This window comes from Ambystoma mexicanum, chromosome 6p (assembly GCF_040938575.1).
Source record: "Ambystoma mexicanum isolate Mex_15411 chromosome 6p, UKY_AmexF1_1, whole genome shotgun sequence".
Classification (NCBI taxonomy): Eukaryota; Metazoa; Chordata; class Amphibia; order Caudata; family Ambystomatidae; genus Ambystoma; species Ambystoma mexicanum.
Window position 1 is genome coordinate 111,687,861 of NC_090935.1, and position 17,090 is coordinate 111,704,950.

A 17,090-nucleotide genomic window follows, 5' to 3' on the forward strand; every position below is an offset into this window, starting at 1 on the left:
TCTAGGACTAGGAGAAGGGGCCAAAGCGAGGACATGAGCTAGCACAAGACCTGAAGTGTTGTCTAGCATACTAACAGGCCCTTATTGTCAGGCTCAGTGTGTCGGAAACAACAATTCCATATTGTGGATTCTTACTTTGATTTGTTTCATGTGCAAGATGGATCGTCTTCGGCTAAGGGTTCAATCGCTGGATCACAATGGGGGTCATTACAACCCTGCCGGTTCGGTAACAACAGTGCCGGTAGGCTTACCACCATTGTTGTTACCGGACTGGCAGAGTACAAGTTTGCGGGCCGGATGACCTCCCGCCCGCCAAGTTTGACCTGGCGGGCGGAACGACACCCGCTCGCAGACTTTGCCGGTGCTGCCGTCCTCCCCATTCCCATTGAGTACTATGGGACCCAAATGGGAATGGGGCGTTACCCTTTCCAGCGCCTGGCTCCAGGACCGCCAGGGCTGTAACTCCCCGGTGATTCCCCAAAGCCAGGCGCCGGAAGAAAACATAACTCTGGCGGTAGCCGTACCCCTTTTTACCAGCACGGCTACCGCCGGCGTCATGAGGCCCCATGTTTCGGAGTACTTCACATGACATCAATCAGACCACCCTCAGACAGTGCACTCTTGGAAGAAAGCAGATTAAACCCATTTATCACAGACAAATTCAAAAGAAACTGCAAACATGCATGCATATTAAGAAGATGCGCAGATGGTGAGCTAAAGTAACCTTTCATAATGTCACTATGAATGAGAGGCTACTCTCCATGATTCATGGAGCTTTGAGAGGAGTTTGATCATTGTGACTTCCAACTTCATAACGTTTCCATCGGGAACCCTACCAGGGAGGGCCTTGAGGCAATTCAGTTTAGAGGTGTGCTATTCAAGTGTTTTAATTCATTCACTTTGGATAAGTGTTCACCAACTGACAGAACGTATTAAAGACATGTGGTTGCAAGGTTGGAACATTGTTAGAAGTGTTGCTTTGTTAAATTTCCTTGTAGTATATATTGACTTTCTTTATTATGCAGTTAGTAAGCACTGTACATGTTCACTTAATTATGCATGTGGCACATAGCATTCAATGACATGTTCACCTTGTACTATTAGATTCAAGAGAAAAACTTTTTTAAGGTGTGTATGGAGAACTGGTCCTTACAATTTAAAAGGAGAATACATTTAGTTATTTGTACTTAATTTGGTATTTTTTAGAATGTTGAATTTGTGGTTTAGTTGTAGCTCTGTTCCTTTTAAAGTTAGGTCCAATGTTTCTTGAATTGTAAGGTCTTTTGGTTTCACCCAATGCTTTCTTGCAAGTCATGAAAATGTTTTCTAGTCTCCTGTATTGATTGACCTATAAAAGATGTCTGACATGCGTTTCCCCGCCTGGATAGACATTCTTCAGTGTTTCTTTTTTTTTTATAAATCTTCCAAATAAAATGACATTATTTTAAACAATTGTAACTTTCGATAGCTACGCAGTGAGTTGTAATCTTCCTTTAGATTACACTAGGTGTTGAGCCCAGTTCATAGGATTTCAGTTTTGCTATTGAAAAGAGTATCATGTATATCCTATTGTGATTAATGGACTAATGTATTCCTAGAATGTGTAAAGGTAGGAATGTTGTTGTGCAAAATTAACTTTGTTTATATACTGCCAGCTGTTCATTTTAAGAGTTAGGAGCTCTTTCGAGAACCACAAAACGCTCATTGTGTATGTAGGTAACAATGCTCAACCATGACCCTAGTTACTGCCATACCATGCTCGGGAACTTGAGGCATGGTGTTGTTGATCTTCCGTCTGTAGTTTAAACCGCAGCAGCTCGGTGGGAAGCCACCCGATTCTGAATGGAATGCTACCCCGAGGTCCAGGCGTACTCTTATGTCGTCTTCTGGTGGCAGTGTATATTTTGTAATCTGACATTTTATTTTTGTTGCCAAAGCAGTTCATAAAACAAGTGATCAATAATCAATTTAGTATTAAATTCCTTGAAATAATTTTTCTTCCTCTGAATTGTAAGTCTACAGTGGCAGCAGACAAGGACTCTGAATGTGTGCCATTTTGCAGTGGTAGCAAGGAGCGGTAGAGACAGTAAACACTGGATGAGTTCAAGCAGTAAAGCTAGCGGCCCTTGGCAGTAAGGATATTAATGAATGATGGGTAATAAAGGATGGTGATAAGAGACTAGTGGCAAAGAGGGGAATTCGCAGAGGAGCAAAATACATATGAGGACTAACCAATTGCCTATTAGAGCTGTTCATGGTGCCCAATGGCAATTGGCCAAAATCCATCACTACTGTGGTATTTGTAAATTAGCTAAAAATCTTGAGACAGTAAGACACATTTTGTCTGGGTGTCCAGTGTTGGCATCACCATATATGTCCACATATGGGAGATAGGTTTATCAATATGCTTCCATTCAAACTGAGCATTTTTGTCATTATTGTATTAATACGCCCACGAAATCCATGCACATTGCACTTTATAGTGTCTGGCTTAAAGCTGTGTTTGTTTTTGAATCATATGAAGGTGCAGAAAATGTAAACAGTATGATGGGAATGTATTTTCAATATGGATAGTTTTTAAATATTTCTCAATATGTGAACAGCTACCTGTAAATCCTGCTGTTTGCCATATTGTGTGATAATACTGTAAAGTGTTTTAGATAATAACAAGTGTGAATTTGACAGCGATTAAGGACTAGTAGTAAATGTTTGTATGTTTAGTGGAATATGAGATGTGCTGATAATTTCAGATAAATTATGAGTTTTGATGTTTTTATGTAAAAAGATAATTGTAACAGTGGTAAAGGTTCTTTGGAACTAGACGCCTATAACAATAAAATAAATAAAATAAAATGAAATACATACTCTACTCTGTCAGAGTGGACTCCATCTAGATTCTAATAGATTTACTCATGTCAGAGTAGTTAGTAGTTGGAATATTTACCCATATTATAGGGATACTTCGGAATCTAATGTAAATTACATTTGGGATCAAATTTGCTGTGGAAAAAATGTTGTGCACTGTAGAAAACGATATGCTCATCCATGGCGTATTACAAATCAATTTCCACATGAGATGCAAGCTATATGTTTATCTCCATTACCTATATCCCATCATGGACTAAATATCTTCTAGTTGTTTTGTAATGCACCTTTATAAAAATGGCCTAACAGATTTAAAGTAAAATGGCTTGTGTTGTGTTTGGCACCAGTTGGCTTTGAGATTTAAAGTCAAGCTAGCTAGGATGTTCTAGGCCCCCTGTGACCAAAAGAGTAGACTTAAATGCAAAGCACTCAGCATCATTAACAGGGTTTTCCATACCCTGAGAGCAAAGATAACACTGCTTCTATATACAATCAGCTTCTGATTTTCTCCACCTCTGCAATGACATGTCACTTTGCCTTTTCTGCCAAACTCATGTGGGTGGATGATCATTCTGTCACTTCTGCTCTCCATCCTCTGTAATGAGCTCCCTCAGCCTGCCACATGATCCTCACTCTTTCTACTCGCTCCACTGCATTCACATGACACCTAACCAATGGGCAGATACTAATGTCCTATGTAACGTTCCCATGTTATTTCAGCCCTATACAATATTATTCATTTCTCAAAATAGGTAAATTAATTTAGCAGTGTGATCTTCTTTAGCTAGGTGATGTGTAGTATATCTTCTATATTTAAGCGAAAACCCCAGATTACAGCATCAGTTTTGTGGCTTCCTCTCCTCATTAGGATCTTAAATCTTACTCTGTAATTCCTTTGTCATCTAAGAATCATTTAATTCCAATTACAATGAGATTTTACAATTCTATACATCTGACCATTTAGCTCTCTTTAAAATGTTTTTCATGTCCATCTTATTTTAAGGGTTCGTTCTTTTTCTCAAGCAAAGTTCATTTACCCAAATAGGCATCTACCTTTAACATTTGTCCCTTCCTTGAGGCTCTAAAACTCCTCATTTTTTTTTTTATTCCGTGAGGGCATATATTGAAGTATTAGAACCAGGGCTCCTTAATACTCCCCTCAATGTTCTCAGAAGTTAGCTATTTTAGATGGCCTTGGCAAGTTGATTGATTATCTGCCCTCTAACCTAGTTTCCTATCTGCCCATTAACATATATTGCCTTATCTATTAACAGAATGCTAGACAACGCCACTATCCTACAGAAAGGCTGTTTGAAAATAACACATTGACAACTTGTCGCTTACAATCCCACCATCTAATGCGTTTGTGTCAAAACCATTGCAATTGTTAGTAGACCATATGCTATCAATTAGGTCCACTCTTAAGCATATGTAACCACTGTAGTAACCTTCTTTAAATATTTGCATTAACTTAATTATATGAACACGTTCTGGGGATAGACCCCCGAAGCCTTCACAATTCTAAATAATGTGATCATGGGTGGTCAGTCATAATTTCGACAGTAAAAATATCGACAGTCCAAATTTGGAAAAAAAATTCAAAAAAATAATGTCGACAAACAATAATGTCGACATTTTTTCGAAATTTTCTATTTATTGTATAAATAAATATATATATAACTAAAATGTGTTGAGTATGAGGGGTGAGAGGGTGGTGGGGGGTGGCAGGGGGTGTTGGGTGAGGGGGGTTGCGGGGACACCCCCATAGTAAATCATACTCTTTTTATTTATTTAATTATTGAATAAATAAATATATAATTACTATGTGTTGAGAATGAGGGGTGAGAGGGTGGTAGGGGGGTGCGTGGGGGGGGTGGCAGGGGGGTGTTGGGTGAGGGGGGTTGGGGGGACCCCCCCATAGTAAATGATACTCTTTTTGTTTATTTATTTATTGAAAAAATAAATAAATATATAATTAGAATGTGTTGAGTATGAGGGGTGAGAGGGTGGTGGGGGGTGGCAGGAGGGTGTTGGGTGAGGTGTTGATAGTTCTAATTGACATTTTTTTGTCTAAAAAATGACTTTTTACATTACATGTATAGGATGTCGACATTGTTTTCTACATTTTTTTTTTCGACATTTTTGTTTCGACATTATGACTATAAACCGTGATCCTGCTTTGCCAACAATACATGCACTGTCGAAAAGGTGAGCAAAGTGCTTTGTGCATAACATTTAACATGCCACACATTCAATTATTTATTGATTTTTATATTTTGATTCTTAGTTTTGAAAAGCATAAAAACCGCAAAGCAGTGTTTTCCCTCTTATTATCCAGGCAAATGCTAATTTATCCCAAAAGCTCTGTAGGTATTATTTTCTCTGTACCTAAAAATCATTTGCATTAATTTTATTTTAAGAAAAGACAGTGGAAAGAAGGATACAGGATTATTATTATTATTAGGGTATTTATTGAGCGCTGTAGTGGAAAGTAACGATCACTCGCGACTCCTGTGGATCGATAAACACTTTACTAGTTAAGCAGTAAGCAAACAAATGAGCAACGGCAACCCAAGACTTCGGCACAAGTGAACTCCCCTCCCTCCAGGGTCCAGATCTTATACTCACAGGAATACAGGAGTGCCAAACGAAGGGAAAGGGAAGGGAAAGGGTCTCAGCCTGGCAAGGTCCCACCTTGCAACTTTAATTGCTGACCGAGACAAACCCTCATTGTACAGTCTTTTGATGCAAGCTGCGCTCGCAAGCGCTTGTTAACGTTATCAGTAAAAGCAGCACGGTGCAAGGCATTTCTTCAAGGTGAATATACTCCCTCATGATTCACACTTGCCTCTAGGCAGGCAAGAGGTCTGGTAGTATGACATCCGCTTTTCAGTGAAAGGCGAGCGCAGGGAACAAACTTGGCAATGCCAAAACGGATAAGTGTCAGAAGCGTGAACAATGACGGTGTGCAAAGCGCTGGTTTAAGGGTGACATGCGCAGTGCAATGTACCATCTACCTTTATACAGGCCAGAGACAATTGGTTAAACATGGCGTTATGTCACACAATGGCAGAGTAATAGGGGGTACCTATATAATCATGCCTTAATCAATGTTTACCTCCACTGCGCAGACCTAGCTTCGGGAAGATTAACAATCATAGGGGGGGGGAACAAGGTTGGGGAGAAGAGAAACCAGGTAGTGGAGATATAACAGGCGAAAAAGGGCAATTTTCTCAATGGATCTACAAGTAACTACAGGAGAAAACAGTGGGGATCAGATCTCCAAGTCTCAGGTAAGTTGGTGAGGTTGTGTGGACCTAGCTATTAGTGAGGAGCCATTCCTTGAAGGAGAGGGACTTTAGCTCCTTCCTGAACTGAAGAACCAAGAGGGCGGGTTAGGTTTTGATGGGGAAGCGGTTCCAGAGTCTTGGGGCATAGACAGAGAAGACCTGTCTTGTGTTTTTTTCCTTCCTGCAAAGGCAGAGTTGAAGTCTGTAGATGTGCTTACTTCTGTTGGATTGTAGACCTCTGGAGATTGAGTTTCTCAGTGAGGTACGTTGGGGACTTCAGTATGACACCCTTGTAGATTATCCAGCAGGATTGAAAGAGGATACGGGCTTGCAGCGAAAGCCAGTGCCGTCTGATGAGGGTTGGGGTGTTCTGGTCGAAGTTTCAGAGCCCTTTGAGTCTGCATGCAAGACACATCTCTGGGGAGCCAGGTCAGTTGCCGGAATACCTTTAGATAAGGCAGTTGGCACCATCTAGGTGGCAGAGAACCAAGGCTTGGACAGCAGTTCTGAAGTTGCTTTCTGGGATGAAGGGCTTGATTTTCCGCAGGAGAGAACGTTTGTACCAAGCAGTTCGTGTCTTCCTTGCTATGTGCTGTTTGAAAGGGGGGGCAGAGGGGGAGTCGGTCAGTGTTGAACCCAAGGGACTTGTAGTAGGTGAAGCCCTCAAGGTGCATAGCAGAGAGCCAGGTCTGGATGTCCAGGTGTTAGTTGTTGTTGTTGGTCAGCAGTAGCAATTCAGTCTTGGAGGGGTTGAGCTTCAGTTAAGTACTGGACATCTATGATTGGATCAATGAGGGACATGTGGATGTCTTCAATGGAGGATGTATTCAGGCAGAGCTGCATGTCATCGTGTACTGGTTGATGTGGATGTTGTGTGGCGCTAGGATGGTTCCAAGTGGTTCCATGTAAGGATTGAAGCAAATGGGGAGAGGATGGATCCGTGCGGGACTCAAAGGTCGATGGGTAGAGTAGGTGATCTGGAGGAATTCATTTGTACAAACTGGTGGCGATTAGAAAGGTAGAATTTTTACCAGCTGATGACGATCTTGCTGCTCCCCAGGCGGCAATGTCGATTGTCGGTGTGTTTCTGGTGGTCTACATTGTGAAATGCTGCTGAGAGGTCCAGGAGAACCAGGAGGCAAGGATGGCCATCATTAAGGAATTTAAGGGCATCGTTGATCACTTTGATGGTAGCTGTTTCCCTGTGGATCGAAAAAAATTGGTCGACTGGACAAATGGTCGACGTAATTTGGTCGAAAACCAAATGGTCGAATTTGTTTTTTAATTTATATATGTATTTTTTTGGTTTTCGTTTAGGGAAAAAAAGGGGGTTGGGGGGGACCCCCCCCCCCAAAAAAAAGGGGTGAGAATAAAAAAAATAAAATTCGACCATTTGGTTTTCGACCAAACTGGTTCCACCATTTGTCCAGTCGACCAATTTTTTTCGACCAAATGTCTGGTAACCCACAGCATCTGCAGCCAGATAAGTAGGACTGAGGTGGTTTTTGGCTTCGATGTGTTGGAGGAGTTGTGTGGCTACTGCTTTCTGAAGCATCTTGCCTAGGAAGGGAAGATGGGAGATGGGCGGTAGTTGCTGTAGTCATAAGGCTTCATTGTTGGTTTCTTGTGAAGCATGAAGATTGGTCCAGTCTTGAGGGTTGAGGGAAAAGGTGCCTTGTGTGAGGGAACTGTTGATGATTGTCAGAGCAGTTCTTCATTCAGACTTGTCTTGAGAATGGCAGCAGGGAGGTTGTCGTACCCTTACGATGTAGCCTTGAGGGATGCTAGGATGGCAGTGAGGGCTTCCATAGTGAGAGTCTCTGAAAGTTGTCCAGGGAGTTGTGGTTTTGCGAGGTGGGATGTGTAGTGCACTGTCAGTTGTAGTGTTGGTGTCTGTAGGCGGATCATGTTGATCTTATTGATGAAGAAAAAGTTGTTGGCTGTGGTTTTCTCGATGGAGTGCGGTACGGGTGGGTCAGGCAGAGGGTTAATGCAGTGCTTGATTGTTAGGGAGATTTATCATATTTATGCTTCATCCTCTCTTTTAGTGAGACCCCACAGTACTTTTTGCTGGACTTCTTTTTCTCTCAATCCTGAATGAGTGGAGCCTTTTTCCCCTCATTCATTCTTGTGGGCTCTCGTTTGGAACTCTGTTGTTTGTATTCTACTTGTACTATGGAGTCTCTCTGCTCCATGGCTATTAAAGACATCTGTGTTTTACTAATGCAGCACACAGCTTCTTATGGGTAGTGTTGCTGGGACCCTTAGGTCCTCCTTTAGGATTATTTTTTTTTGTCCGCAAGTAACTACAGTTCTCATACTGATGAATCTGCTTAGAATCACATGGTGTGCATATAGTCTGACATCTAGTGGTAATTGCGGAGTATTGCATCTTTCTTTCGACGATCGAAAAGGGACGTTGACATGGGCGTGACTGTAACACTATCCCTAACGTGACATTTAGTGTACCCAAAATCCCTCACGCGTCAAGGTCCCTCAGATTGATTTTTTTCCGCCCAATTAGTTGGTCGCCTTATGTGGAGCTCACAAGAGTTTAATATTACTTACTTATCCCACGACCTAGGGTCGTATAGTCTCCCGACTACTTCTTTTCAACGACTGCCTTGTAGGCTTCCTGCCACAGAAGACATACACAACTGCTCGGTGACTGAACTGCTCCACGTCTGTTAACTGCGTTGCCTCGGCCCTACGGCTAGGCCCTTAAGTAGGGAGAGTGGGGCCCTGGGTTTATTTACTTTCAATAATGCATTTCATTTTCCCTGCTCTTTCCTTATTTGGTCTGGCTGTCGTCACCCTCTGCTATGGATAGGACGCCCTTGTGTAACAGAAAATTCCCTTGGAAGGACACCCATTGCGGCATTCCCACAAAAACACACACGATCGCCGACACACCATCCAAAGGCGCGCAAGCAACGGTGCCGGCAGGCTTGTCGAGACCTAGCATTCAGCCGCCGAAAATACGCTAGTCACGCGGCTATTTCGGCAGCAGGAGAGCACAGGAGTGCCCTCTCTCGTAGAGAAGAGTACTTTGAAGCCCCCCAGCCTCTCTCGGAGGCTTTATAGGAAAATCTCCCCCTTCTGACCATCCTTTCCCACCTTCAGGCCCTTCTGCATCTTCCCTGTGGACTAGGCAGAGATTTGAGAATTATATGGACAAGATGGCCCAATTTATAGATTCTCAGATTCTAGAGACCTAGGGAAGAGGACTCTGACCCCATTCCACAAAAAAAAGTAGAAACTTCCCTTTTCTACACCAGTCCTCCAAGAGGAGGCCTTTGATTTCTCAGAGCAGGAGGATACATATGAGGATAATCCATTTGATCAGGACACAGCTGACCAGAACCCAGACTGGGATCAGGATCAGTCAGCAGATCACTCCCGACCCGGACGTCATTCGTCTAGATCCACTTTCTTCGCCTCAACAAAGGCTGTCATTACCTGTGGATGACCAAATGTTATTTAACGCTATTCTGAAGTGAGCGACCGATCACTTCAAGATCGCTACAGATGAGGCAGTCCCTGACTCTGACTTTGTTGAAAATATTCTCAAGGAGAAACCTCCCACTGGTCAGGCTATCCCATTACTCAATTCAATAAAGAAACGCCTAGCTCCTTTGTTACCGTCCCTCACAAGGGCAGTCAACCCTCGGGTTGAAAAATTATTCTGCCCCTCTCCATCTGACCCAATGTATAATACGCAGTCATGCCACGCCGGACTACCTGGTTGTTACAACCACTAGAAAGAGGGGGGGTTCCACTGTCCACGGCGGAAGCTCCTCCGAATAAAGATTGCAAAAACGTTATTCCTTCAGGAAGCGTTTTACTCCCTCTGCGGCCTATTCAACCAGGATTGCGAACAATACGACTCTCCTGGCTAGCTACAGCGACGTCCAATGGGGCCTACTCCAGGAAGGCCTTTAAGAGGTCCCAGAGCCCACGCGATCACACCTGCTGGCAGTTGTGACTGAGGGCAGACAGGTGACGGACGCTGCTGAGACTGCTGGATGCACTCTAGCCCAAGGGACTCTACTTAAGAGACACGCCTGGCTGAAGAACTCTGGTTTTAAACTGGAAACTCCTGCCTTGCTCATTAATAAACCCGTCGAGGACTCCAATTGTCTTTGGTAAAGCTGTTGACGACAACCTGGAGACTGCCAAGAAGGAGCATGAAAAGCTGAAATCACTAAGTCAGATCACGGGTTCCTTTCGAGGACCATTTTTCTCCGTCTCCCCGTGGACAGTACGGCTCTGAAAGTACCCCCTGGTCCTCCGGCCAAGGCACTTCAGGTAATGCCCAATATCAGCAGAGAGGTCCTCATAGAGGCACGGGTAGAGGCCGGAACTCTACTCCAAGAAGCTCCCCGGCCTCCACCTCTGTGACTCGCCGGTTCAGGTACCCTCCCACACCACCCCGGTCGGGGGTTGTTTGTCGCCATTCATTCACGCCTGGGAGGGGATCACATCAGACCAGTGGGTGTTAAAGACTGTCACCCACGGCTACTGCATCGAGTTTCACTGGCCCCCTCCATATTACCCACCGAAGAACAGACTCCTATCGCCAACACACCTGCAGATCCTTCTGGAAAAGGGTGCCGTAGAAATCGTCCACATTCACCAGGCAAACAAGGGTATTTATTCAGTGTACTTCCTTGTACCCAAAAAGGATCTCACCATGCGCCCTGGATTAGACTTGCGCCCAGCGAACAAGTATGTCAAACCGCAGAAATTCAGAATGACGACACTGCTGGAGGTAATCCCACTGTTGCTGCAGGGGGATTACATGGCCACATTGGATAGGAAAGATGCATACTTTCATATTTCAATGTTGCCACCGCACAGAAAGTATCTAAGGTTCATGAGAGAAGACACCCCACTATCAGTTCAAGGTTCTTCCCTTCGGCACTGCCTCAGCTCCACGGGTGTTCACGAAGGTACTGACAGTAGTAGCTGCTCACCTTTGCAGGCAGTCCATCCCAGTCTATCCTTACCTCGACGACTGGCTAATAATGGGATTCGTACGCCTAACAAATACCCAGAAGACAGTAGATCTCCTCTTCACCCTAAGGTATTAGATCTACAAGAAAAAGTCCAGTCTAAACCCCAGCGAAGTCAAACAATTTTTGGGGGCTCTAATTCAAACTGAAGACTGCCTCGTCTTCCCCTCCTAAGAGAGGGTTCAAAACATGTTGTTCCAGATCTCTCACTATGTAGCCAGTCGCGAGGTGACAAAGCGCAAAGCCATGCAACTGTTAGGGATGATGGCATCCTGCATCTAACTAGTTCCACACGCTCACCTGCGCATGTGCCCCATGCAAGAGTGGCTCTCGAGCCAGTGGTGTTAGGCCAGCGGACAGTAGGACAATCTAGTGGTTGTCTCGGCAGCCCTCATTCAGTCTCTGCAGTGATGGTCAAGGGAAATCCTTCTGCAGGGGAAAACCTTCACCACCCCCGCAGTAGAGACCACTCTCACCACAGACTCATCTCTGACTGGGTGGTGGCCTCACCACCTTCATCAGACGGCACACAGCTTGTGGTCCCCAGCAGTAGCAACCAATCACATAAACTTGTTAGAACTGCTAGCAGTGTTCAAGGGCCTGAAGGCTTTTCAAACACAACTCCAGGTGCAGACTGTGCTAGTCCTCACAGACAGTAATACGGCCATGTATTATTTAAATAGACAAAGGGGAACTCTCTAGGGCTGTCCAAACTGTCCCAGAACATTTGGAAGTGGGCTCTCATACACCTCCTGCCACAACATGTTCCAGGGGAACTCCATCTTCTGGCGAACATACTCTGCAGAGACTTCCCTCTACCGATAGAGCTTGAGTGACGGCTGCACGAAGACATTGTTATCAACGTCTTCGCAGCCAGGAGCTTCCCAGAGATCGACTTGTTCGCAACTCTGAAGAATGCACAATGCCCAGATTACGCCTCCAGGTACCCTCACAACCGCTCCAAGGGGAACGATCTCTGGATAACAATGTGTCTATGCTTCTCCCCCCCACGCCCCGCCCCTCAATTCCCCTGCTCAACAGAATAGTGCACAAGATGCACAAACAGCCAGTCAAGATGATTCTGGTGGCCCCGATGTGGGCCCACCAGCCTTGAATTTCTCATCTCATGGCAATGTCAGTCTCCCCTCCCAGGAAGTTGCCATGCCCATACAACATGCTGTCTAAAGACTGGGGGTGTGGGGGGGTGGGGGAGGGACGGACACTACATCCATGCCTTCAAACGCTCAAGTTACCAGCCTGGCTCCTGGGGTCATATAGTTCGGAGAAGCACGGAAACCTAACACCAGGCATTGCTACTCCAGAAAATTGAAGCGCTTTGTCATCTGGTGTAATGGCAAGGGCATCAATCCTATTGATTGCACACCTAAAACCTAAACATATTGGCCTGTACCTAACCCACCTGTTAGATTGAGGTCTGGTTTTCAATTCTCTATAGGTTGGCTGCACTTTCAGAGTACACCACGTCCCAAAACCAGGTTTTGCAGTGGAAGATTCCAGTAATTAAAGCTTTTATGGAAGGAGTAAAAAGGCTTCATCCCCCTATTTCCAACCCAGCCCGCAGGTGGTACCTGAATGTTGTACTTAGCAGACTAATGGGGACCCCCTTTTGCGCCAATTCACAAGGCTACAAGACTGCCTTCCTGGTGGCCATCACCTCTATAAGAAGAGTTAGTGAACTGCAGGCCCTTTCAGTTCAAGACCCATTTGTCACGATTCACAAAGATGAGGTGGTTCTGCTTGCTTTTTGCGCCTAAATTCATCTTAAAGTTCCATGTAAACCAATCCATAGAACTACCCTCCTTTTTCCTGAACCCCACTAACGTGGCGAAAGAAGCCTCCACACACAGAGCGGTTGTCTATTATCTGAAAAAGACAAAGCCACTAAGAAAAACAAATCAGTTCTTCGTTTCAATGGCAGCTAGTATAGAGGGGTACCAACTGCATCACACTGTTACACTCTTGCCAAGAGAGATCTGTCTTTCACGCCTAGAGCACACTCTACTCTGGGCACATGGGCTACCATTGCATTCATCGCAAAGATCTGAGACTCGCTGCCACTACTGCAATCAGTTTGGTGAAAACCCTTTGGATGGAGGTCAGCCTGAATGGCAGAACTCGAAATTGAATATGAGTACTGCCAACCGCAAACCTCAGGTATTTTCTGTGCTTGAGATTGGCACATGAAAATACGCATCCTGAAGGTCCAATGACACCAACCAATCCTGTAATTGGAGGGCCTGAAGGATCTGAGAAAGTGTGATCATCTCGAACTTGTTTTTCCTGAGGAACTTGTTCCAAGTATCTCAAGTCCAAGATGGGTCTTAGTCCTCCGTCCTTTTTTGGACTAGAACAATATGGGGAGTAACATCCTTTTGTTCCTCTCCGCTACAGGTACTGGTTCTATAGCACCTTTCTCTAGCAGGGTTAAAATTTCCTGCACAAGGAGCGGATCCGGAATCCTCAGAGTGGCTTCCCGGTGGATTGTTTGAAGGTCTTCTTATAAAAGGAAGCCAATAACCGTGGGCTAAGGTTTCCAAAGTCCAAGCATCCAAAGTAATGTCTCGCCATTCTTGCAGATGCTGTGACAGTATACACCCCACTAGGGAACTGTGGTTGAAGACCTCAGAGTGGTTTTGTGGCGGCTGTCGGAGAGGCCGATGGTAAGGAGGCTGCTGCTTGAGCTGGCTTTGCACCTCTAGCTTGTCCACCACGAGGAAATCTTCTTTGGCCTCTTTGACTGGCCATTCCTCTCACCCTTCATACTGATGAGTAGTAGCGAAAAGATCTACCCCTCCAAGGTTGTTCGCTAGGATGGAAAGGCTGAGGTTACCTAATAGCAGCGCCTAAAGATTTGGCTGCCGCCTTTGAGGTCTGCAACTTCACAAGGCTCTCGTCAGCCTTGTTGCCAAAAAGATGAGACCCGTCAAAGGCATGTTGAGGAGCCTAGATTGCATATCTGGTGTAAAAGCCGACTTCTGCAACCGTGCAAATCTGTGCATGACACGGCTGGTAGCCATGGATCTGCTGATGCTATCTGCAGAATCCAATCCTAACTGAAGGGACTCGCACATGGCCTCTTTGCCGTCCTTAACAATAGCTAAGAAGGCGTCCCTTTCCTTCCCTTCGGGAATGTGCTCTGCCGCCATGGAGATACAGTCCCACAGAGTGTAAAAAAATGTTGAAAGGGCACAAGTGGAGTTGGCAGATTTCAATGCCATGGTCCCTGCAGAAAATGCCTTCCTCGCCCATCCATCTACCCTATCAGGAGGGATGGTAGGGTACGCTGCCTGTTTTGAAGTAGCCGTAGCTGCCTGTACCAGCAGACTCTCTGGAGTGGGGTGTTTCGACAGGTAGTCCGGGTCGCTACTGGAGGGTCAGTATTACACTGTCCGGTTCTTGTCGACTGCCGGATTAGAGTCCCGAGTCTCCCAGTTCCTGGCCACCCTTTTTTGAAGTGCCACATAAAGGGCAAAATGGGATCAGTCTGAGGACCCTTGTCCAGAATGTCTGTTAGGTCGTCTTGGTCATTGGGGTGGAGTAGGCCCTCACTACCCTAATACTTGACCACCTTTGACATAAACCGACGATAAGAAGAGTCAGCATGTTCCCCTGGTTCAGGTTTTCCGAACTCCAGTTCTGGGGAGGTATCAATGCCACTTGCTGTTTGTAAGTTTTCATATGAATCTTGCATCCTGCTTTACTCAGAGATAAAGCTCTCTGGTACATTGGGTGTACCATATTGGAACCCAAATGGTGCTTCCTCATTGTCAGAATGCTCCTCCTCCTCAAAAATGGAAGTAAGGGACTTTGAAAAAATCCTTCTCTCTCATTGTCAGAATGCTCCTCCTCCTCAAAAATGGAAGTAAGGGACTTTGAAAAAATCATTCTTCGAGAGAGAGAGAGGAGCATACATTTTGTCTAGTTTTGTAACCACAGGCCTCAACGTTGTCGAAGTAGTTGGACAGTTTCTTTGTCGACCTCAATGGATTAGGAGCACTGGGCACCGACGGCGTGACTGGCAAGTGTGGCGCAGCTGGCGTCGAAGACTTTGGTGCCAATGTCGAATTTGATGACTTAAGAGGCGTTGAGTGCCTGGCGGGCGTTGAAGGTCCCGCCAGCATTGAAGGTGTTGATGGTGTTGACAACCTGGACTTTTCACCATGTTTCTTATGATCCTTTGTTTTTTCAGATCGGGGCCTCGATGGGGTTCAGGTCTTCCGGGCACGAGGGCGTATGGGTTTTCGACAGAGACACCTCCTTTCCGGCTTCATCCTAAGTCACGGTCAGAGCATGGCTTTGTTTGTCAAATATTTTCAAGATCTGCACCCTGAAGGCTTCCCATTCAGCCGGTGATGATTTTTTAGAGGGGCATTTGACCCTTTCAGGGGAATCGTCTGATGAAGTCGACAAAGGCAACCGTTGGTGCCTCATCTTTGACTTTTTCGAGGAAGAATGGGAACGGCTCCTCGACCTAGAACGCTTGGCCTTCCTCTGAGGAGAGTCTTCCCACGACTCGTCGGTCAAAGGTGTAGCAGTTCGGGTAGGTGACTTTTTGGGGACTTTTCCTATCTCGAGTTTCCACTTCCTTTCCCTCAAGGCTTTTCCTGTCATGGACTGACACTTGGAACACTCAGTGGTACCGTGGCTCTCCCCTAGGCACCACAAGTAGATGTGTTGCGAGTCAGTAATTGACATTTTCTAGCCACAATCTCTGCATTTCTTAAAGCCGGACTTCAGAGTCGAAGAAGACATATTTTCGATTTTTGTAACATACGTCACAGAAGAGGCGCGCCGAATTTCAATCGAAGCAAAATCTAACGTGGAATAAAAACTGAATTGAGCCCAACTGGTGCTGCGCAAGCTGTATCTACCCTTTGATAACATCACCCTCGATGGAGGTCTTCGAGGGGCATCCTCTCGACGCCATTGACGCACAGCGCCCTCTGCCAAATTTTTTATCGGAAACCGCTGAAGCTGGACATTAGATGTCAAAGTTGAGGAATACGTGGGAGGACACAATCCAATTGAAAGATGCAATACTTCGCGATTACCACTAGATGTCGGACTATATGCACAGCATGTGAATCTAAGCAGATAGAATCATCAGAAATGCTATTGCAGTGAGTAATGCATGTCTTCTTACGGATACTTAGTATCTCTCCCAAAACTCTATAGTCTGAGAGATTAGCACACACCACCTTCAGATGGTATTTAGTATCCCCCTTCTCTCTGCTCCTTTGACTTTTTAGTCACAGACAATCACCTAGTTATGGTTGGTGGCAGTGGACGTGTTCTACCAACTATTGTGTATTTTTTATAACGTAGGCTATGTCCATAGCCAGGGTAGTGCACAATAGGGGCACCAAAGTACCAACTTGGGGCCACCCTTCTTTTTTGCCATTACTAGCAAGGGATCCCATTCTGTCTTGAGCCTGCATACTAGAGCGTGCCGGACCTCAGAGGTGCAGGAGCCCCCACCACTGCAGGAGCAGTGGGCCAGCCTTCCTGCTGCCCCCCCACCTGGATCAAGGTAGGCACTCTGCCTAATTCTAGACCCCTGCCAGCTACAAAGCCCCAACACGGAAATCGGCTGCAATCTGTTACACAATTGCGGGCATCCAGGGTAAAAATCATTTCAGGCTCTGATCCGAGCCACAAAGTGAATTTTAGCTTTTTTTTGTGTCCTCCATTAGAACACACAAGGTGTTCCCTATCCAAGATGGCCACCGGCACCCTATCTGCCTCTTCAGCGACCACATGACTGGAGCGCCCGATTACATTGGCCAGCTCCACTTCTTTAAGGCCAATCAAGCGCCGGCATGCGAACGCCAGCCCTCATCCTAAGGATCCTCATCACAAGGATCCCTTCCTGTCTTGAGCCTGTCCAGAGACGTACAGA

The 17,090-nt window shown here is 45.5% G+C and overlaps 1 protein-coding gene across 6 annotated transcripts in view; it reads left to right on the forward strand.

Annotated features, from left to right (window-relative positions):
- The window catches only part of ATOSB (atos homolog B), a 726,183-nt gene that overhangs the window by 687,784 nt on the left and 21,309 nt on the right, over nt 1–17,090 (forward strand). The gene's annotated exons all lie outside the window — the stretch shown is intronic.